Source organism: Ranitomeya imitator, chromosome 1 (assembly GCF_032444005.1).
Source record: "Ranitomeya imitator isolate aRanImi1 chromosome 1, aRanImi1.pri, whole genome shotgun sequence".
NCBI classification, from domain to species: domain Eukaryota; kingdom Metazoa; phylum Chordata; class Amphibia; order Anura; family Dendrobatidae; genus Ranitomeya; species Ranitomeya imitator.
Window position 1 is genome coordinate 1,168,258,088 of NC_091282.1, and position 22,974 is coordinate 1,168,281,061.

Consider the following 22,974-nt stretch of genomic DNA (forward strand, 5'->3'; position numbering starts at 1 on the left):
TTTGGTGGAGGTTCCATCATGCTTTGGGGCTGTGTGGCCAATGCTGGCACCGGGAATCTTGTTAAAGTTGAGGGACGCATGGATTCCTCTCAGTATCAGCAGATTCTTGACAATAATGTTCATGAATCAGTGACAAAGTTGAAGTTACGCAGGGGATGGATCTTTCAGCAAGACAATGATCCAAAACACCGCTCCAAATCTACTCAGGCATTCATGCAGAGGAACAATTACACTTTTCTGGAATGGCCATCCCAGTCCCCAGACCTGAATATCATTGAACATCTGTGGGATCATTTGAAGAGGGCTGTCCATGCTCAGCGACCATCAAACTTAACTGAACTGGAATTGTTTTGTAAAGAGGAATGGTCAAAAATACCTTCATCCAGGATCCAGGAACTCATTAAAAGCTACAGGAAGCGACTAGAGGCTGTTATTTTTGCAAAAGGAGGATCTACTAAAAATTAATGTCACTTTTCTGGTGGGGTGCCCATAGTTATGCACCTGTCAAATTTTGTTTGAATGCAGATTGCACATTTTCTGTTAGTACAATAAACCTCATTTCAAGGCTGAAACATTACTGTGTCCAACAGTTATTAGTAGTGTTGAGCATTCCGATACCGCAAGTATCGGGTATCGGCCGATACTTGCGGTATCGGAATTCCGATACCGAGATCCGATACTTTTGTGGTATCGGGTATCGGTATTGGAGCCATAGGGATGTGTAAAATAAAGAATTAAAATAAAAAATATTGATATGCTCGCCTCTCCGGCGGCCCCTGGACATCACGCTGGTAACCGGCCGGCTTCTTTGTTTAAAATGAGCGCGTTTAGGACCTGCGAATGACGTCGCGGCTTCTGATTGGTCGCGTGCCGCTCATGTGACCGCCACGTGACCAATCAGAAGCCGCGATGTCATTCTCATTCACTAAACTCCTAATTCTAGGAATTTAGGACCTGCGAATGACGTCGCGGCTTCTGATTGGTCGCGTGGCGGTCACATGAGCGGCACGCGACCAATCAGAAGCCGCGACGTCATTCGCAGGTCCTAAACGCGCTCATTTTAAACAAAGAAGCCGGCCAGTTACCAGCGTGATGTCCAGGGGCCGCCGGAGAGGTGAGCATATCAATATTTTTTATTTTAATTCTTTATTTTACACCTCACTATGGATCCCAGGGCCTGAAGGAGAGTTTCCTCTCCTTCAGACCCTGGGAACCATCAGGATACATTCCGATACTTGATGTCCCATTGACTTGTATTGGTATCGGATATCGGTATCGGCGATATCCGATATTTTTCGGGTATCGGCCGATACTATCCGATACCGATACTTTCAAGTATCGGACGGTATCGCTCAACACTAGTTATTAGATATATGAAACTGAAATAGCAAAAAAAAAACAATTTTTATAAAACATTAAGCTTAAGATTAACAGGGGTGCCCAAACATTTTCATATAACTGTACAATACACTACTACTCTACCTCATCCCTGTGTGGGGGAGGAGTACAGACTGAGGGTGGATTCAGGAGCTAAGGCAAGGTACGTGACCCGGTATCTTCAAAATCATGAGTAATCTAGGGAACAGGGTGAGCTAGGGTGTCCCTAGCATTAGGGACAGGGAAGAATCCCCTGGTTCAGGGACACCCGAAAACAGAGTCATGGCATTGTATTAATAAAAAAATGCAAATAAAAACTACAAATCTTGCACATTTCACACCAGCCACTGGGGCTATTTTATACTACTACTTCCTGTTCTTTCAGAAAGGTTTCTTTGGCATTCTCATTATCATCACAGACAAGATAATAAAATACAGGTAACCACTTTATACACAGCTGATAACACAGGATCCACCATTCATAATAGGTGATTTTACAGCTCCCCTCCCTTCACAATGATCTTTGCACACACTCATTAGATGCTTTAGTACAAATGATAATGATAGAGTTTGAGCCAGTCCATTGGTGCTAATGTACATGTGCATTTCCTGAAATAACAGGAAGTATGAGTCTGCCCAGTGGCCAGTGTCAAAAGTGCAGCGTTTTTCATTTTGTTTTATTTTTTATAAATACAAATTGTGATATTAAAAATTCATAATAATATTAATTTTTTTTTTAAAGTTGATTTAAACAGTAACCCATTTTCTGATGACACACTGTCTTCAAAACAAAATTTTGTCTGTGCCATAAGCATCATGGACAGTGCCCAAAAACACATTTTCTCCAATCGCATCGGTTAGTTTAGTAATGTGACTGTCTATCACACCTGCACCGCCATCGGTGATATCGCTGGCACAGCCCTTGGCTCAGTGCAATCACAGCGATATACAGTATATACTGCATTGTATGAGAATTACATCTCGCTAATGACGTAAATATAAATTACAAGGGGTTAGAAGCAAATTAGTTTAAACAACATTAATAGTTTTATTTCTGCCTCTGGAAAAACACAGGTCAAACATGATGGTCTTTAGTCTTTTTTTTTTCCAGCCTTTCTGTGTATTAGATATAAGTATGTTGATATATCATTATAAACAGCTCATTGCACATTGGTTTCAGACTTTCTTTAAGTGACATTTAAGGACCTGATGTCCAGAGAAAAGGAATCTTTTAGTCTGATCAGTGTCAGTAACCATATATCTGACGAAGTGGGTGATCTCACGGTCCTAAGCGTGTTAATTCCTTGCAATGTCAGTCCATTAGAAGATATTGCAACAGCCCTGGCTGATCTGGAGTGGGGGGAAATTGGAGATAATATTACTAATGCTCATCTTCTTCTTCCAGTTGTTCAGTCTGCCTGAAATCTAATATGTGTTGCAGATAACATTTTTCGCTTGGAATGGAAAAAAAAAAGTGTGGATAGACTTTGCTTATGTTTGTGACATGTTGTTATGTTTACTCACAGACTTGAATTTCTTTTTTCAGTTTTAATCTATCGCTTTGTCTTTTTCAATTTTTGTGAAGCAGTTCTGGCAGCATTGATGCTTTAAAACGTAATGGGTTACAAAATCGGATGGGAACTGTTTTCCTATATTATTTTGTACATTACATACAGTACATTATTATATTATTCCTTGTACCCACTGCTTGTTAGACAGGAACATGGTATAGGTGTACTTTCTAAAATATCCGTTACAAAAATATATATATAGCAATATATAAAGTAATTGTGTACAAACAAAAATGGATAATATAGCAATTTATTTCTTAAATATTTTTCCCAAAATTCCCTTTTCTTTTATTTTGCTGCCAGTACTCAGGTGCCAGATGGTTTTCCAGAGCAGTTTTAGTTTTCGTTCACTTTTAGATCTTGAAAAAGAACTCACACATTCATAGAGGCATAGTCGTCAATCTGTACAACCTCTAGGAAAAGAGTAGTATGAGGTTAAAATATTAGTAATTGTTAATAAAAATGAAGAAAAAATATTAGTTACATGATATTCAATACCTAACCTACAAGCAAACACTAAATGTTGGCCACAGTTCATCAAAGTTCATAAAAGTTCACGAAGACTGAAGGATAGCTACGAAAAAAGCTCCTAAAGATAAAAAAATATATCTACTATATAATTGTCTAAGGGTCACTTCCGTCTTTCTGTCTGTCCTTCTGTCTTTCCTTCTTTCTGTCACGGATATTCATTGGTCACGGCCTCTGTGTATCATGGAAATCCAAGTCACTGATTGGTCATGGCAAAACGCCCACAACTATTGCCACGACCAATCAGCGACAGGCGCAGTCCGGCGGCAACATGGCCGCTCCTTCCTCCCCGCAGTCAGTGCCCGCTCCGTACTCCCCTCCAGTCAGTGCTCACACAGGGTTAATGGCAGCGCTAATGGACCGCGTTATGCCGTGGTGTAATGTACTCCATTAACGCTGCTATTAACCCTGTGTGACCAACTTTATTACTAATGCAGCCTCAATAGTAAAAAGATCTAATGTTAAAAATAATTTAAAAAAAAATAAAAAATCATCATATACTCACATTCCGGTGCCTTTCCCGCTCCTCGCGACGCTCCGGTGACCGCTCCATGCAAGCGGCAGGTTCCGGTGGCAAGGATGGTATGCGACAAGGACCTGCCATGACGTCACGGTCATGTGACCGCGACGTCATCACAGGTCCTGCACCCATACCAACCCTGGGACCGGAAGCTGCCATGTGCACCACACACAGGGCCAGGACTTCAACGGAGGGTGAGTATATGTTTATTTTTTATTTTAAGTCTGTATACTGTATGGCTCTGTGCTGTATACTCCATCGCTGTGCAATATACTACGTGTCTGTGCTGAATACTCCATCACTGTGCTATATACTACGTGGCTGGGCAATATACTACGTGGCTGGGCAATATACAACGTGGCTGGGCAATATACTACGTGGCTGGGCAATATACTATGTGGCTTTGCAATATACTACGTGGCTGGGCAATATACTACGTGGCTTTGCAATATACTACGTGGCTGGGCAATATACTACGTGACTGGGCAATATACTACGTGGCTGGGCAATATACTACGTGGCTGGGCAATATACTACGTGGACATGCATATTCTAGAATACCCGATGCATTAGAATCAGGCCACCTTCTTGTAGATTAATATTCAGCTAGTTAGGACTCAAACTGACAATTGTGTCAGAGTCAGAGCTGTCAATTAAAGAAAAGGGATGCGGACTGAAAACAAGCAGGTGAAAAAATTAAAATGATTGGCCCCGCTGTAAAGCACTGAGCGGTGGGACTTAGTTTGAACAGACATTCTGTGTTGACAGGGTCCCTTTACAGGGAATCTGTCCCCAAATGTTTGCTCCACCATCTGAGAGCAGCATGATGAAAAGGCAGATAACCCAATTCCAGCAATGTATCACTTACCTGGCTGCTTGCCACAGTTTTGATGAAGATCTGCTGCAGATCTAGCAGTTCTTTGAATGCTAAGCTGTGTATATCCCAACCACATCACTGACTGTCAGGTTTGTGTATGTGTATACATTGTGCATAGGCATAAAGCAGCCAATCAGTGGTGGAGATGGGGTTATAGAGCTCATCAATATTAAGGTCTAAATGGAAGTAATTTTAGTGCTTTTATCAAAACTATAGAAAGTAGAAAAGTAAGTGACAAATCACTGAAATCATGGTCTCATAAAAGTTCCCTAATCTGGGATTCCCTGTATATGGGTTGGCCTCTTTATCCTCATTTTAACAAATGTGTAGGAGACATTTTTGTAGGGCACTGGCTAATATAGAAATATTAGAGGTACTCGTCCTACTCTAGTAAATACAGCCTACCTCACGGATGGCACAGCCAGAGGTGTATCTAGGTTTTCCGGCCCAAGGGGCAAGAATTCACATGCACTCCCTTCCTGTCTGTGACCTTACCCCATGCTACCATTCCACCCACACTATTCAGTCACTGTCCTTTGCCCACTCACATTTTTCTCCCCCATAATGTCACATTATTCCCCTCAATAGTCTCCTTACACGTTTCCCTCTCCCTCCTCATACATTTATGCTCTCACTCTCCATACTGCCTCCTCACACATCCCCCCACTCCACATACTGTATCTACACACATCCTATCACCCTCGCTCCTCATACAGTGTCCACTGTTATGATCTGGTGGTTTAGGAGCAACATGGAACGAGCTCTGAAGGAAGTGGTATCTGTACTGACCGCAGTCCCTAAGCTCAACACAACACTAGAAATAGCCGTGGAATGCTCCTAACTCTCCCTAGGCATCTCGTCACAGCCTAAGAGCTAACTACCCCTAAAGATAGAAGCAGGAAAACAATCTTGCCTCAGAGAAAATCCCCAAAGGATAGATTAGCCCCCCACAAATAATGACTGTGAGTGGAGAGGGAAAAGACATACACAGAATGAAACAAGGATGAGCACAGGAGGCCAGTCTAGCTAGATAGATAGGACAGGATGGAATACTGTGCGGTCAGTATAAAACACTACAAAAATCCACGCAGAGATTACAAAAATCTCCACACCTGACTAAAGGTGTGGAGGGTAAATCTTCTTCCCAGAGTAGAAGCAGCTGCTGACAGCTAAATCCAAGGAGCAGCCATACCACTTGAAACAACAAGAGGGAGCCCAAGAGCAGAACTCACAAAAGTGCCACTTACAACCACCGGAGGGAGCCCAAGAGCGGAATTCACAACAGTCCACATACATTTTTTCCCTTGCTACTCATACTGTGCCTACAACCATCCCCCACTCACCATATTTTGTCCATGCCTATCCTCCCACTGACCCACCTTTGTCCACACTTATCCCCTGCTCACCATACTGCGTATGCACAAATACCCCCATTCACCATACTGTGCTTGCACCCATCCCCATACTTTTTCCTCATACATGGCCCCATCTTCCCTTTTGCTCATACTGTGTCTTCCAATTTCTGCCACTCCCCATATTGTGTCTTCACCTATCCCTTCCTTGCTCCCCAAACTTGTGTCCTTAAATCTTCCCCTGTTACACTAAATCTCCTCCACACCAAATCTCCCCACCCTTCCCTCCACATTAATCTCCTCCACCCCACACAGTAAATCTCCTCCACCACTCACAGTAAATCTCCCTCCCACACACAGCAAATACCCCAGAGTAAATCTCTCGCTCACACACAATAAATCTCCTCCTTCATATAGTGAATCTCCCCCTCACACAGTAAATCTCCACTCATACGCAATAAATATCCCTCCCACATACATTAAATCTCCCCCCACACACACGGTAAATCTCATCTACAAACAGTAAATCAGCCCCCAACAACAGTAAATCTCACCCCACACACAGTAAATCTCCACTGCCCCAGTAAATATCTCCCCCACCCTATATCTTCCTCCATTACATTTAATCTTTTTTATCTTCACATGACTTTATCACGCTGCTAAGGTCACTCCGACCCGGCGGTCAGAGCTTCAATTTTACTCCCTGGGAACTGGCCCAACTACACTCCCATGCCGGCTGATAGATGCCTCTCCCCCTAGACACCCCTCTGGGCACAGCTCTCTCGTTTTCACAATGGCTGCTCATGGAGGGTTATGTGTCCATCAGCCTCTTCCAATCAAATAAACACTGCACATGGGAAAGTATCCTTTTTAAGGAGGCGGATGGACGGGTCTGGTCATATGATCTTCCATCAGCAGCCATGTTGTGTAGCTCGGTGCTGTCTGTGAGAAAGACCGTACTAATTAATACAGGAGGAGAACCTGTAACTTATACTAATAAATGCCACAAAATGACGTCCCCAGCAGATTTCTTTAAATAAAGATAAAATGGTCAATCCCTTGAAAGGACATGTCAGTTCTCAATGCTGCCTTGTCGGGTACAGTTTCAGAACTCATCCTTCCATTTTATGTTTTAGGCTGACATCAGTGACACGACACATCCAACCGTGGTCTGCACAGCCGCTGCAATGCTCGCTTCCCTAATAGCAAGCCCATACTTAGACTCGTATATATTAGAAAAGGAGAGAGAATTTCTGGTTTTACTTTTTTGACAACCGGTTCTCCGGGTCATGGTGATAACCGCCTTATCTGCATCATACATTAATGCCACCATTTTTATTAAACCTGTACTAAACAAATAACAAGAAAACCTACAATTTGTTAATGCGATTTATTATTGCTATTATCAGCTCTTAGTGTGATAATAATGCCAGACGGAGTGGGCGTCTGCCGTTCTGTGTGCAATATGTAAGACATAGATAACTGGAGAGAAAAAAAATAGACAACACTTCATTAATTTGTCTGGGGAAGACGAGTTCAAATTTTGTCACAGCATCAGCTCTTGAGACAAAAAAGTCTCAGACATCCATTATATAATTTAATCCTGACATAGCGCATTAAGACCTGAGAAATGAGGACTATTATCCTGTAAAGTCAGCAAAATGCAATGGAACTAAAAACCCTGCTTGCATTTCACTGGCCATTTTCACAGAGTTTAACTGCTGCATCAAACCATTTCGAGCCCTAATGTGAAGACTTACAAGAAAAGCATTATACAGGTTATTGTCATCCAAAATTGTGGGGTTGCTAAAAATTAGTCATTGGCTTCCAAAAGCTTTATTAATGGCATTAGTGATGGCATTTTACAAATATAAATTGTGAATCCAATATGGATAACGTCTTAAAGTAAATTAATGTTGATGTAATGTGAGTAATCTTACCAATTTGATATAAAACAGCTTAGGTCAGTGTTTCTTAATGTTTCCCTTACAAATTTAATAAAAGTACTCTTAATTCTCAGATCAAGCGCTGTAAAGCCAATTAGAATCATAACATAAATGTAGCTTAATTGCCTTCTAGACCAGAGCTGGATAAAGTGCGGCCCTGGGGCCACATCCGGCTCTTTGGCTGCTCCAGTTTGTCTCACGGACCGAAACAGCCAAAGTGCTGAAAGTGGCCCACGCCATGCACTCACTCACTGCCCATCCGAAGCAGCTGTTCCTGTCTCAATGTTATCACTGCTCACATCCGCAGGATGCAGACAGCGATGATTACATTGGTGAAGAAGGGGGCCGTCAAGCGCGATCGCATCTGCTGTGGGTAGAGTCTGAGCACAGGTGAATATGTGTTGTTGGATTTTTCCATATATGTATGGCATGATTGCATGTATATAGCAGGCTATGTGGGAGCTTTTACTGCATTTAGAGGGCTATGTGGGGGCTCACAATGTATATACAAGGTTATGTGAGAGCTCATACTGCATTTAGAGGCTGTGTTGGGACTTACACTCTATAGATGCCTATGTGGGGGCTCATACTGTATGTAGGGCAGTGAGTGGGGTCATACTGTAGATAGCATGCTGTGTGCGGAGCCATGCGGTATATAGGGGGATGTTAGCATACTTTATTTCTGCTCAATATTAAGTGATACAATTAATATTCATATAAAATAATAATTAATATTAATATGTTAATAAAATGTTGAGCAGAATTAATTTCAGCCTATTGGTTTGACCCTTCACAACCGTCACAGTCTGTCATGCTGCCCCTCAGGAAAATTAATTACCCACCCCTGCTCCAGAGATATGGCATGTGGCCCCTTGAGTTCATGTGTAGTAATACAGATTAAATGCCAAGTCTAACTTTCATTATTGCTTCAACAGTCTAAGAGGGGTTGTCTAGTGAAAGCAAATTATCAAACAAAAAAGGCAGCACTCTGTGGCGCCATAGGAGGCAAACATGAAATATGAAAATTGAATTGTATTACTGCACTAGAAATGTGAAAATTTTAGAAAGCTTAGCGCATAAATTGGCCAATTCTTGTGTACCTGAAAGCCACGTAAAGGCATTTCTCATTTCCAGGACCTATCAATGCCATTCCTCTTAGAATAAAGTGGTCCTGCTGTGATTAAATCATCTGTGGCTAAAAGTTCTCCGCCTTTTAGCCACAGGTGTTTTTAATCACAGCAGGACCACTACCCCTCCACAGAAAGATAGATTTCAGTCTAAGAGAGGACTCATATTAGGTTCCCATACAGATGAAGACTATTCTAAGAGAGGAATGGCATTGATAGGTCCTGGAAATGAGAAACACCTTAACGTGGCTTCCAGGTACACATGAATTGGCCAATTTATGTGCTAAGCTTTCAAAATTTTGAATATTTCTAAGGCAGTGATGCAATTCAATTTTCATATTTCATGTTTGCCTGCTATGGCGCTGCAGAGCGCTGCCTTTTTTGTTTGAGTGTATATGAGTTGGTGACTCTAGGTTAGCACCTGTTCACACGTAGTTTATGCTTGGATGTGACGGTCAGTTTTTTTAAATTTGAAAACAAATTATCAACTATCCAGTGGAAAGGTGAATATTTGTCGGTGGGTTCGCAACTACTGGGATCTGTAGCAATTGCACCTATGAACATTGCTCCATTCATTCCATATAGGGTTGCTGAGCGTAACACTTGGCTTTTTCCAGCAGCTTCATAAAAAACGAAGGGAGCATTAGACTTGCCACAGCATTTTGTAAGAGGAAAATAATGTTTAATGAAAGCCAATTACAAAAATTATTTTTAGTCCCATTGTATAAGAAAACAAAAAAGTTCACATAGGTGAACAACCATTTTAAGAACTGTGCTCATTGACAACTTTGGGCAAAGCTGCAGCAGTCATTGAGTAGAGTCATTATGGATAAATATCCATGAACTAGACATAATGATAAGCCTCAAATTGGCTTTTGTTATGACCTGCTAAAATAGCCAAACAGATAGAGGAGGACATGCTGCATCAAAAGAAAAGAGCACATAATAGGGTCCTTATTTTGGAACGTGTGCCATCCTTGTGTACGTGTGTACCATCTGATTGCCATCAATATGTCATCCGTGTGACAAATACTGGAATAAAATGCATTCAGGAATTTTTTTTTCTTATATGTTACAGAAGTGCAAAGCTAAAAGATAGATAGATATGTAGATAGATAAATAGATACCAATGAGATATACAATTTGAGTATGATTTGAGCCATGCATGTAACATAGTAACATAGTAACATAGTAACATAGTTAGTAAGGCCGAAAAAAGACATTTGTCCATCCAGTTCAGCCTATATTCCATCATAATAAATACCCAGATCTACGTCCTTCTACAGAACCTAATAATTGTATGATACAATATTGTTCTGCTCCAGGAAGACATCCAGGCCTCTCTTGAACCCCTTGACTGAGTTCGCCATCACCACCTCCTCAGGCAAGCAATTCCAGATTCTCACTGCCCTAACAGTAAAGAATCCTCTTCTATGTTGGTGGAAAAACCTTCTCTCCTCCAGACGCAAAGAATGCCCCCTTGTGCCCGTCACCTTCCTTGGTATAAACAGATCCTCAGCGAGATATTTGTATTGTCCCCTTATATACTTATACATGGTTATTAGATCGCCCCTCAGTCGTCTTTTTTCTAGACTAAATAATCCTAATTTCGCTAATCTATCTGGGTATTGTAGTTCTCCCATCCCCTTTATTAATTTTGTTGCCCTCCTTTGTACTCTCTCTAGTTCCATTATATCCTTCCTGAGCACCGGTGCCCAAAACTGGACACAGTACTCCATGTGCGGTCTAACTAGGGATTTGTACAGAGGCAGTATAATGCTCTCATCATGTGTATCCAGACCTCTTTTAATGCACCCCATGATCCTGTTTGCCTTGGCAGCTGCTGCCTGGCACTGGCTGCTCCAGGTAAGTTTATCATTAACTAGGATCCCCAAGTCCTTCTCCCTGTCAGATTTACCCAGTGGTTTCCCGTTCAGTGTGTAATGGTGATATTGATTCCCTCTTCCCATGTGTATAACCTTACATTTATCATTGTTAAACCTCATCTGCCACCTTTCAGCCCAAGTTTCCAACTTATCCAGATCCATCTGTAGCAGAATACTATCTTCTCTTGTATTAACTGCTTTACATAGTTTTGTATCATCTGCAAATATCGATATTTTACTGTGTAAACCTTCTACCAGATCATTAATGAATATGTTGAAGAGAACAGGTCCCAATACTGACCCCTGCGGTACCCCACTGGTCACAGCGACCCAGTTAGAGACTATACCATTTATAACCACCCTCTGCTTTCTATCACTAAGCCAGTTACTAACCCATTTACACACATTTTCCCCAAGACCAAGCATTCTCATTTTGTGTACCAACCTCTTGTGCGGCACGGTATCACGGTAGTTTACTGTTCATGTATTAACCTAATAAATACATTTAAAAAATTACGTCCCCCCCTAATTTTTTGTAACGGGCAAAGGTAATGCAGACAGCTGATAGTATCAGGCTGGGGAAAGTCCATGGTTATTGGGGCCTTCGAGCCTGAAAATACCAGCCTGCAGCCACCCCAAAAGTGGCGCATCACATTGGATGCTCCACCTCTGGCCCTTCGCCTTTCTTTTTCCCTATTGCACTGGTGCAGTGGCAATCATGGTAATGGGTCTTGGGGTTGATGTCAGCTGTGATTTGTCCAAAAACACAGCTGACATCAAGCCCTGGTGCTAGTAATGGAGAGGTGTTTATCAGACAGCACCATTACTAACTCGGCGATAAAAAGGAAAGACACAAAAAACATTTTACTTAAATGAACCCCCCCTGACATTTTCCCTGGTTCACCACTTTATTAAAAAAAAAAATCCCATGAAGGTCCAACGTAGTCCAACGAATCCGGCGTAGAATGGAATCCTGAAAATAACACACGCACAAAATACGAAGAAATAAAACAAAGACTTACAAATACTGGTGTAAAATGCTGACCAAATACTTAGCATGTGACCGTGGCCTATGGCTAAGAATAGGACATATAAACTTGGTTTGTCATATTAGACCTTTATTAGCAGTCACTGGATTCATTTCAAGGTCAAATGAAATAATTTATTTGCATAATTTATAGTGTAAAATAGTTTGAAAATACACAAAGTACTATGGTTTATTTTCTTTTACAAACATATATTTACATAGCTTTAACCCATTATCTACCAATGTCCTTTTTTTTGGGACGAATAATCTTTAGCTTCTAGCAACTACGATTTTATAATTTTTATAATTAGGTCCAATTTTTTGTGTTGTGTTTGTAAAATTAATGTTTTCAAAATAGGAAATCACGTCATTGTCATTTTTAATTGAATATTGGGACGCCCTTTTCTGAAAAATCCGTACTTGTAAAAATTTTAATTGTGCAAGTAATGGGTTAATAGCACATTGTGCAAATCAATAAGCCTGCATACTTGGTAGACCATGCCCTACAATTTTCCATGATTCATTTAACAATAAGTTTGCAGAGAAAGCAAACATTAATAAATTAGAAAGAAATAGACTCATATGGTTTACAATATGGTACAATTACAAAAATAAATAATCATAAAAATACATAAAAAAATTAGACACATTCTTTCATTGCAGTGAGTAGGGAAAGTGTTCAAGATTCAATTGAGCAGATATTACAGGAGCCTTTTTTTTTAATCTTTATTGAGATTACAGAAACTGATTATGTGTCATTGGCGGGAGAACCCGCCATAATCGCAATTGAGCATTTGCTGAGTATAGGATAATTGATGCAGATACACTAAGAGACAAGAGTAGACGTGGTGCAAACGTCATTGTATGAATCATGTATGCTCAGAAGATGGTTGTAGCAGGGATCTGGCAGCAATGAATGTAATGTCAATAATTCACATCAGCAGAAGTTGAACATTTCTGCCTATTTGATGTCACTAGACGTGAAAAGCAATCAATTTACTTTACAAAACCAAGCATATTCCTAAGTGCCTTGGTTTCAGATATCATGTTTTAACTGGAGCTGAGTGGTCTCGGAAAACTTCTTTAAGGTAATTAATGTCTATCTTTCTGCTTAACGCCAATATTCAAAGCTAGGCTTCATCGATGTACAGTATACGAAGCAAAAATTTGTTTGTGTGTAGCCCATTCACTACTTCCATCTATCCACAACCCCCTGAAGATTGCTGGACCATCATTGTAAATACACACCTGGAAAATACTTATTTTCCACCATAATATGCAAATAAAATGTTAAAAAACAGACAATGTGATTTTCTGGATTTTTTTTCTCAGTTTGTCTCCCATAGTTGAGGTCTACCTATGATGTAAATTACAGACGCCTCTCATCTTTTTAAGTGGTGGAACTTGCACTATTGCTGACTGACTAAATACTTTTTTGCCCCACTGTATATGTCATTCAGACACATATATATATTTATATTAACTTCAGCGCGATATAGCAGAAAAGCCAGTAATTCAATTACCGGCTTTTCATTTCTCCTGCCAAAACCCGACATGAATTGAGACATGGTTTACATACAGTAAACCATGTCATATCCCCCCTTTTTTGCATATTCCACACTACTAATGGTAGTAGTGTGTATGTGCCAAATTTCAGCGCTCTAGCTCTTAAATTTAAGAGTTAAATGGCGGAAAAAATTGGCGTGGGCTCCAGCGCAATTTTCTCGGCCAGAGTAGTAAAGCCAGTGACTGAGGGCAGATATTAATAGCCTGGAGAGGGTCCACGGTTATTGGCCCCCCCTGGCTAAAAACACCTGCCCCCAGCCACCACAGAAAAGGCACATCTGTAAGATGTGCCTATTCTGGCACTTGGCCACTCTCTTCCCATTCCCATGTAGCGGTGGGATATGGGGTAATGAAGGGTTAATTGTTGTGAATTCTGTTATTGAACTCCCTCCTGTGGTCATGAATAGTACTTCGGCGAGTTCTGTCCATGGACTCCCTCTGGTGGCTGTGAGTGGAGCTGCTGCTTCTGAGGTTCCTTCCACAGGTGACGTAGTTTATTCTTTGGCTGGCTGCTCTATTTAACTCCACTCAGATCGTTACTCCATGCCAGCTGCCAATGTTCTTGTACTGGTTCAGTTCGCTCTTGGATCTGTCGGGTGTCCTGTCTACTCCAGCAGAAGCTAAGTCCCTGCTAGTTTATTATTTGTTCTTTGTTTTCTTGTCCAGCTTGCTATCATGATTTTGCTTTGCTAGCTGGAAGCTCTGGGATGCAGAGTGGCATCTCCGCACCGTGAGTCGGTGCGGAGGTCTTTTTGCACACTCTGCGTGGTCTTTTTGTAGTTTTTTGTGCTGACCGCAAAGTTACCTTTCCTATCCTCAGTCTGTTTAGTAAGTCTGGCCTCCCTTTGCTGAAACCTGTTTCATTTCTGTGTTTGTGACTTTCATCTTAACTCACAGTCAATATATGTGGGGGGCTGCCTTTTTCTTTGGGGAATTTCTCTGAGGCAAGGTAGGCTTTATTTTCTATCTCTAGGGCTAGTTAGCTCTTAGGCTGTGAAGAGGCGTCTAGGGAGAGTCAGGAACGCTCCACGGCTATTTCTAGTGTGTGTGATAGGATTAGGGGTTGCGGTCAGCAGAGCTCCCACTTCCCAGAGCTTGTCCTTTGTTGGTTTAACCATCAGGTCGTTCCGGGTGCTCCTAACCACCAGGTCATAACAGTACAGCTGGCCCAAAGTATTAATGCATCTCAATAGAGGGATAAGAGAAGTTCTGGGACCATTTTTTTTCTCTGCAGTGTGTTTTGTCTTTCTTTTCCCCTTAACCTCTGGGTGGTTCAGGACACAGGTGTAGATATGGACATTCAAGGTCTGTCCTCTTGTGTGGATCATCTCACTGCTAGGGTACAAAATATTCAAGATTTTGTGGTTCAGAATCCGATGTTAGAGCCTAGAATTCCAATTCCTGATTTGTTTTCTGGGGATAGATCTAAGTTCCTGAATTTCAAAAATAATTGTAAACTGTTTCTTGCTTTGAAACCCCGCTCCTTTGGTGACCCCGTTCAACAAGTAAAAATCATTATTTCTTTGTTGCGTGGTGACCCTCAAGACTGGGCATTTTCCCTTGCTCCAGGAGATCCTGCATTGCGTGATGTAGATGCGTTTTTTCTGGCACTTGGATTGCTTTATGATGAACCAAATTCAGTGGATCAGGCGGAGAAAATCTTGCTGGCTTTGTGTCAGGGTCAGGATGAAGCGGAGGTATATTGTCAAAAGTTTAGGCTACGTTCAGACTAGCGTTGTGCTAGTGTGCGTCGGGTTAGGGTCGGGCGACGCAGCGGCGACGCACGCGTCATGCGCCCCTATGTTTAACATGGGGGACGCATGCGTTTTTGTTTGTTGCGTTTTGCGACGCATGCGTCTTATTTGCCGCAAGCGTCGGACCAAGAAAACGCAACAAGTTGCATTTTTCTTGCGTCCGATTTTCGGCAAAAAACGACGCACGCGTCACAAAACGCAGCATTTTTGCATGCGTTTTGCCGCGTTTTTGCGTGTGTTGTGCGTCGCCGACGCAGCGGCGCACAACGCTAGTCTGAACGTAGCCTTAGAAAGTGGTCTGTGCTTACTCAGTGGAATGAGTGTGCCCTGGCGGCGATTTTCAGAAAGGGTCTTTCTGAAACCCTTAAAGGGACACTGTCACCTGAATTTGGAGGGAACAATCTTCAGCTATGGAGGTGGGGTTTTGGGGTTTTTGATTCACCCTTTCCTTACCCGCCGGCTGCATGCTGGCTGCAATATTGGATTGTAGTTCATTCTCTGTCCTCCGTAGTACACGCCTGCACAAGGCAATCTATTAGCACTCTATTAGCACTCTATTAGCGGTGGATACCGCATTTATCCCTAGTGTCCCGGCGTACTGACAGCTCTTTTAAGCCTCAGCGCCACCCATTATTCTGACTCACCGTCAGTTGACCAGCCTGGTTCTGTTCTTCCCGGCTTGTTGCTTTTTTTCCAGCATGGAAACAGGAACACATGGGCTACTTGCACAGTGAACAAGTCTGTATGATCATGTTCACACACCACCAAGAAACCTGAAGACACAAAAGAGAATAGTAAAACCAAAAACACTCAGTTTGAAAAAATGTTGCAGTAATCCGCAAGTGCTAGTAAAAGATGTAAAAAACAGGGTATTTGGTTGATACGTTTTTTGCAAAAAATGTATACTAAGCTGCTCTACCAATCTTCACGGTATACCCTTATCAGAGCAGTCCTAACTAATGTATGCAATCCCTATCTGATGTATTTAAAAACCTGATCATCTGTATATAACCTGTGTGAACAGGGTTCAGAGAGGAAAAATCCATGTGTGCATACAGGGTAGAACAGCTTTTGTGCAGATAGCCCAAGAGGAGTGGTGGAACTCCCCAGTCTTGTAGACACAAGAGAACAATTATGGAAACAGGAACACATGGGCTACTTGCACAGTGAACAAGTCTGTATGATCATGTTCACACACCACCAAGAAACCTGAAGACACAAAAGAGAATAGTAAAACCAAAAACACTCAGTTTGAAAAAATGTTGCAGTAATCTGCAAGTGCTAGTAAAAGATGTAAAAAACAGGGTATTTGGTTGATACGTTTTTTGCAAAAAATGTATACTAAGCTGCTCTACCAATCTTCACGGTATACCCTTATCAGAGCAGTCCTAACTAATGTATGCAATCCCTATCTGATGTATTTAAAAACCTGATCATCTGTATATAACCTGTGTGAACAGGGTTCAGAGAGGAAAAATCCATGTGTGCATACAGGGTAGAACAGCTTTTGTGCAGATAGCCCAAGAGGAGTGGTGGAACTCCCCAGTCTTGTAGACACAAGAGAACAATTATGGAAACAGGAACACATGGGCTACTTGCACAGTTAACAAGTCTGTATGATCATGTTCACACACCACCAAGAAACCTGAAGACACAAAAGAGAACAGTAAAACCAAAAACACTCAGTTTGAAAAAATGTTGCAGTAATCCGCAAGTGCTAGTAAAAGATGTAAAAAACAGGGTATTTGGTTGATACGTTTTTTGCAAAAAATGTATACTAAGCTGCTCTACCAATCTTCACGGTATACCCTTATCAGAGCAGTCCTAACTAATGTATGCAATCCCTATCTGATGTATTTAAAAACCTGATCATCTGTATATAACCTGTGTGAACAGGGTTCAGAGAGGAAAAATCCATGTGTGCATACAGGGTAGAACAGCTTTTGTGCAGATAGCCCAAGAGGAGTGGTGGAACTCCTCAGTCTTGTAGACACAAGAGAACAATTATGGAAACAGGAACACATGGGCTACTTGCACAGTGAACAAGTCTGTATGATCATGTTCACACACCACCAAGAAACCTGAAGACACAAAAGAGAATAGTAAAACCAAAAACACTCAGTTTGAAAAAATGTTGCAGTAATCCGCAAGTGCTAGTAAAAGATGTAAAAAACAGGGTATTTGGTTGATACGTTTTTTGCAAAAAATGTATACTAAGCTGCTCTACCAATCTTCACGGTATACCCTTATCAGAGCAGTCCTAACTAATGTATGCAATCCCTATCTGATGTATTTAAAAACCTGATCATCTGTATATAACATGTGTGAACAGGGTTCAGAGAGGAAAAATCCATGTGTGCATACAGGGTAGAACAGCTTTTGTGCAGATAGCCCAAGAGGAGTGGTGGAACTCCCCAGTCTTGTAGACACAAGAGAACAATTATGGAAACAGGAACACATGGGCTACTTGCACAGTGAACAAGTCTGTATGATCATGTTCACACACCACCAAGAAACCTGAAGACACAAAAGAGAATAGTAAAACCAAAAACACTCAGTTTGAAAAAATGTTGCAGTAATCCGCAAGTGCTAGTAAAAGATGTAAAAAACAGGGTATTTGGTTGATACGTTTTTTGCAAAAAATGTATACTAAGCTGCTCTACCAATCTTCACGGTATACCCTTATCAGAGCAGTCCTAACTAATGTATGCAATCCCTATCTGATGTATTTAAAAACCTGATCATCTGTATATAACCTGTGTGAACAGGGTTCAGAGAGGAAAAATCCATGTGTACATACAGGGTAGAACAGCTTTTGTGCAGATAGCCCAAGAGGAGTGGTGGAACTCCCCAGTCTTGTAGACACAAGAGAACAATTATGGAAACAGGAACACATGGGCTACTTGCACAGTGAACAAGTCTGTATGATCATGTTCACACACCACCAAGAAACCTGAAGACACAAAAGAGAATAGTAAAACCAAAAACACTCAGTTTGAAAAAATGTTGCAGTAATCCGCAAGTGCTAGTAAAAGATGTAAAAAACAGGGTATTTGGTTGATACGTTTTTTGCAAAAAATGTATACTAAGCTGCTCTACCAATCTTCACGGTATACCCTTATCAGAGCAGTCCTAACTAATGTATGCAATCCCTATCTGATGTATTTAAAAACCTGATCATCTGTATATAACCTGTGTGAACAGGGTTCAGAGAGGAAAAATCCATGTGTGCATACAGGGTAGAACAGCTTTTGTGCAGATAGCCCAAGAGGAGTGGTGGAACTCCCCAGTCTTGTAGACACAAGAGAACAATTATGGAAACAGGAACACATGGGCTACTTGCACAGTGAACAAGTCTGTATGATCATGTTCACACACCACCAAGAAACCTGAAGACACAAAAGAGAATAGTAAAACCAAAAACACTCAGTTTGAAAAAATGTTGCAGTAATCCGCAAGTGCTAGTAAAAGATGTAAAAAACAGGGTATTTGGTTGATACGTTTTTTGCAAAAAATGTATACTAAGCTGCTCTACCAATCTTCACGGTATACCCTTATCAGAGCAGTCCTAACTAATGTATGCAATCCCTATCTGATGTATTTAAAAACCTGATCATCTGTATATAACCTGTGTGAACAGGGTTCAGAGAGGAAAAATCCATGTGTGCATACAGGGTAGAACAGCTTTTGTGCAGATAGCCCAAGAGGAGTGGTGGAACTCCCCAGTCTTGTAGACACAAGAGAACAATTATGGAAACAGGAACACATGGGCTACTTGCACAGTGAACAAGTCTGTATGATCATGTTCACACACCACCAAGAAACCTGAAGACACAAAAGAGAATAGTAAAACCAAAAACACTCAGTTTGAAAAAATGTTGCAGTAATCCGCAAGTGCTAGTAAAAGATGTAAAAAACAGGGTATTTGGTTGATACGTTTTTTGCAAAAAATGTATACTAAGCTGCTCTACCAATCTTCACGGTATACCCTTATCAGAGCAGTCCTAACTAATGTATGCAATCCCTATCTGATGTATTTAAAAACCTGATCATCTGTATATAACCTGTGTGAACAGGGTTCAGAGAGGAAAAATCCATGTGTGCATACAGGGTAGAACAGCTTTTGTGCAGATAGCCCAAGAGGAGTGGTGGAACTCCCCAGTCTTGTAGACACAAGAGAACAATTATGGAAACAGGAACACATGGGCTACTTGCACAGTGAACAAGTCTGTATGATCATGTTCACACACCACCAAGAAACCTGAAGACACAAAAGAGAATAGTAAAACCAAAAACACTCAGTTTGAAAAAATGTTGCAGTAATCCGCAAGTGCTAGTAAAAGATGTAAAAAAACAGGGTATTTGGTTGATACGTTTTTTGCAAAAAATGTATACTAAGCTGCTCTACCAATCTTCACGGTATACCCTTATCAGAGCAGTCCTAACTAATGTATGCAATCCCTATCTGATGTATTTAAAAACCTGATCATCTGTATATAACCTGTGTGAACAGGGTTCAGAGAGGAAAAATCCATGTGTGCATACAGGGTAGAACAGCTTTTGTGCAGATAGCCCAAGAGGAGTGGTGGAACTCCCCAGTCTTGTAGACACAAGAGAACAATTATGGAAACAGGAACACATGGGCTACTTGCACAGTGAACAAGTCTGTATGATCATGTTCACACACCACCAAGAAACCTGAAGACACAAAAGAGAATAGTAAAACCAAAAACACTCAGTTTGAAAAAATGTTGCAGTAATCCGCAAGTGCTAGTAAAAGATGTAAAAAACAGGGTATTTGGTTGATACGTTTTTTGCAAAAAATGTATACTAAGCTGCTCTACCAATCTTCACAGTATACCCTTATCAGAGCAGTCCTAACTAATGTATGCAATCCCTATCTGATGTATTTAAAAACCTGATCATCATTTTTCAAACTGAGTGTTTTTGGTTTTACTATTCTCTTTTGTGTCTTCAGGTTTCTTGGTGGTGTGTGAACATGATCATACAGACTTGTTCACTGTGCAAGTAGCCCATGTGTTCCTGTTTCCATAATTGTTCTCATGTGTCTACAAGACTGGGGAGTTCCACCACTCCTCTTGGGCTATCTGCACAAAAGCTGTTCTACCCTGTATGCACACATGGATTTTTCCTCTCTGAACCCTGTTCACACAGGTTATATACAGATGATCAGGTTTTTAAATACATCAGATAGGGATTGCATACATTAGTTAGGACTGCTCTGATAAGGGTATACCGTGAAGATTGGTAGAGCAGCTTAGTATACATTTTTTGCAAAAAACGTATCAACCAAATACCCTGTTTTTTACATCTTTTACTAGCACTTGCGGATTACTGCAACATTTTTTCAAACTGAGTGTTTTTGGTTTTACTATTCTCTTTTGTGTCTTCTTTTTTTCCAGCATGTCTGATTGATGCAAATCCGAGTAGTCTATTGTTTTTGGGGCCACACAAGTATACAATTATACCTAGCACACTGATGAAGGTCCAGTATCGACCAAAACGTTTGTGATTTACTGTATGTAATAAATCCCCACTTTTTTGCATCACAACACCCTGGAGTGTGCTAGTCACTTTATATTGTATACGTTCAGGTTTGGGCACCTATGACTGTGCACCTCCCCTATTTAGGCTGTGCTTAGCATCTTCTATATGCAATGTGATAGGACTTTGACCAGAGCTGAGCGGCAAGAACACAGACGTCAGAATGGGCTGTGTTTTTACTGTGGTGACTCCACTCATGCTATCTCCGATTGTCCTAAGCGCACTAAGCGGTTCGCTAGGTCTGCCACCATTGGTACGGTACAGTCTAAATTTCTTTTGTCCGTTACTCTGATTTGCTCTTTGTCGTCCTATTCTGTTATGGCATTTGTGGATTCAGGCGCTGCCCTGAATTTGATGGACTTGGAGTTTGCCAGCCGCTGTGGTTTTTTCTTGGAGCCCTTGCAGTATCCTATTCCATTGAGAGGAATTGATGCTACGCCTTTGGCCAAGAATAAGCCTCAGTACTGGACTCAATTGACCATGTGCATGGCTCCTGCACATCAGGAGGATATTCGCTTTTTGGTGTTGCATAATCTGCATGATGTGGTCGTTTTGGGGTTGCCATGGCTACAGGTCCATAATCCAGTATTGGATTGAAAATCTATGTCTGTGTCCAGCTGGGGTTGTCAAGGGGTACATGGTGATTTTCCATTGCTATCAATTTCGCCTTCCACTCCTTCTGAAGTCCCTGAATTTTTGTCGGATTACCGGGATGTATTTGATGAGCCCAAATCCAGTGCCCTACCTCCTCATAGGGATTGTGATTGTGCTATTAATTTGATTCCTGGTAGTAAGTTTCCTAAGGGCCGACTGTTCAATTTATCTGTGCCAGAGCACGCAGCTATGCGGAGTTATATAAAGGAATCCTTGGAGAAAGGTCTTATTCGCCCGTCGTCATCACCGTTGAGAGCAGGGTTCTTTTTTGTGGCCAAGAAGGATGGTTCTTTGAGACCTTGTATTGATTACCGCCTTCTTAATAAGATCACAGTCAAATTTCAGTACCCTTTGCCGCTGCTGTCTGATTTGTTTGCTCGGATTAAGGGGGCTAGTTGGTTCACCAAGATAGATCTTCGAGGGGCGTATAATTTTGTGCGTATTAAACAGGGCGATGAATGGAAAACAGCATTTAATACGCCCGAGGGCCATTTTGAGTACCTGGTTATGCCATTCGGGCTTTCTAATGCTCCATCTGTATTTCAGTCCTTTATGCATGACATCTTCCGAGAGTACCTGGATAGATTCATGATTGTATATTTGGATGATATTTTGGTCTTTTCGGATGATTGGGAGTCTCATGTAAAGCAGGTCAGAATGGTGTTCCAGGTCCTTCGTGCAAATTCTTTGTTTGTGAAGGGGTCTAAATGTCTCTTCGGAGTTCAGAAGGTTTCATTTTTGGGTTTCATTTTTTCTCCTCCTACTATCGAGATGGACCCTGTTAAAGTTCAGGCCATGTATGATTGGACTCAGCGGACATCTGTGAAGAGCCTACAGAAATTCCTGGGCTTTGCTAATTTTTACCGTCGCTTCATCGCTAATTTTTCTAGTGTGGCTAAACCGTTGACTGATTTGACCAAGAAAGGTGCTGATGTGGTCAATTGGTCCTCTGCGGCTATAGAGGCTTTTCAGGAGTTGAAGCGTCGTTTTTCTTCTGCCCCTGTGTTGTGCCAGCCAGATGTTTCGCTCCCATTTCAGGTCGAGGTTGATGCTTCTGAGATTGGAGCAGGGGCTGTTTTGTCGCAAAGAAGTTCTGATGGCTCAGTGATGAAACCATGTGCCTTCTTTTCTAGAAAGTTGTCGCCTGCTGAGCGCAATTATGATGTTGGCAATCGAGAGTTGTTGGCCATGAAGTGGGCTTTCGAGGAGTGGCGACATTGGCTT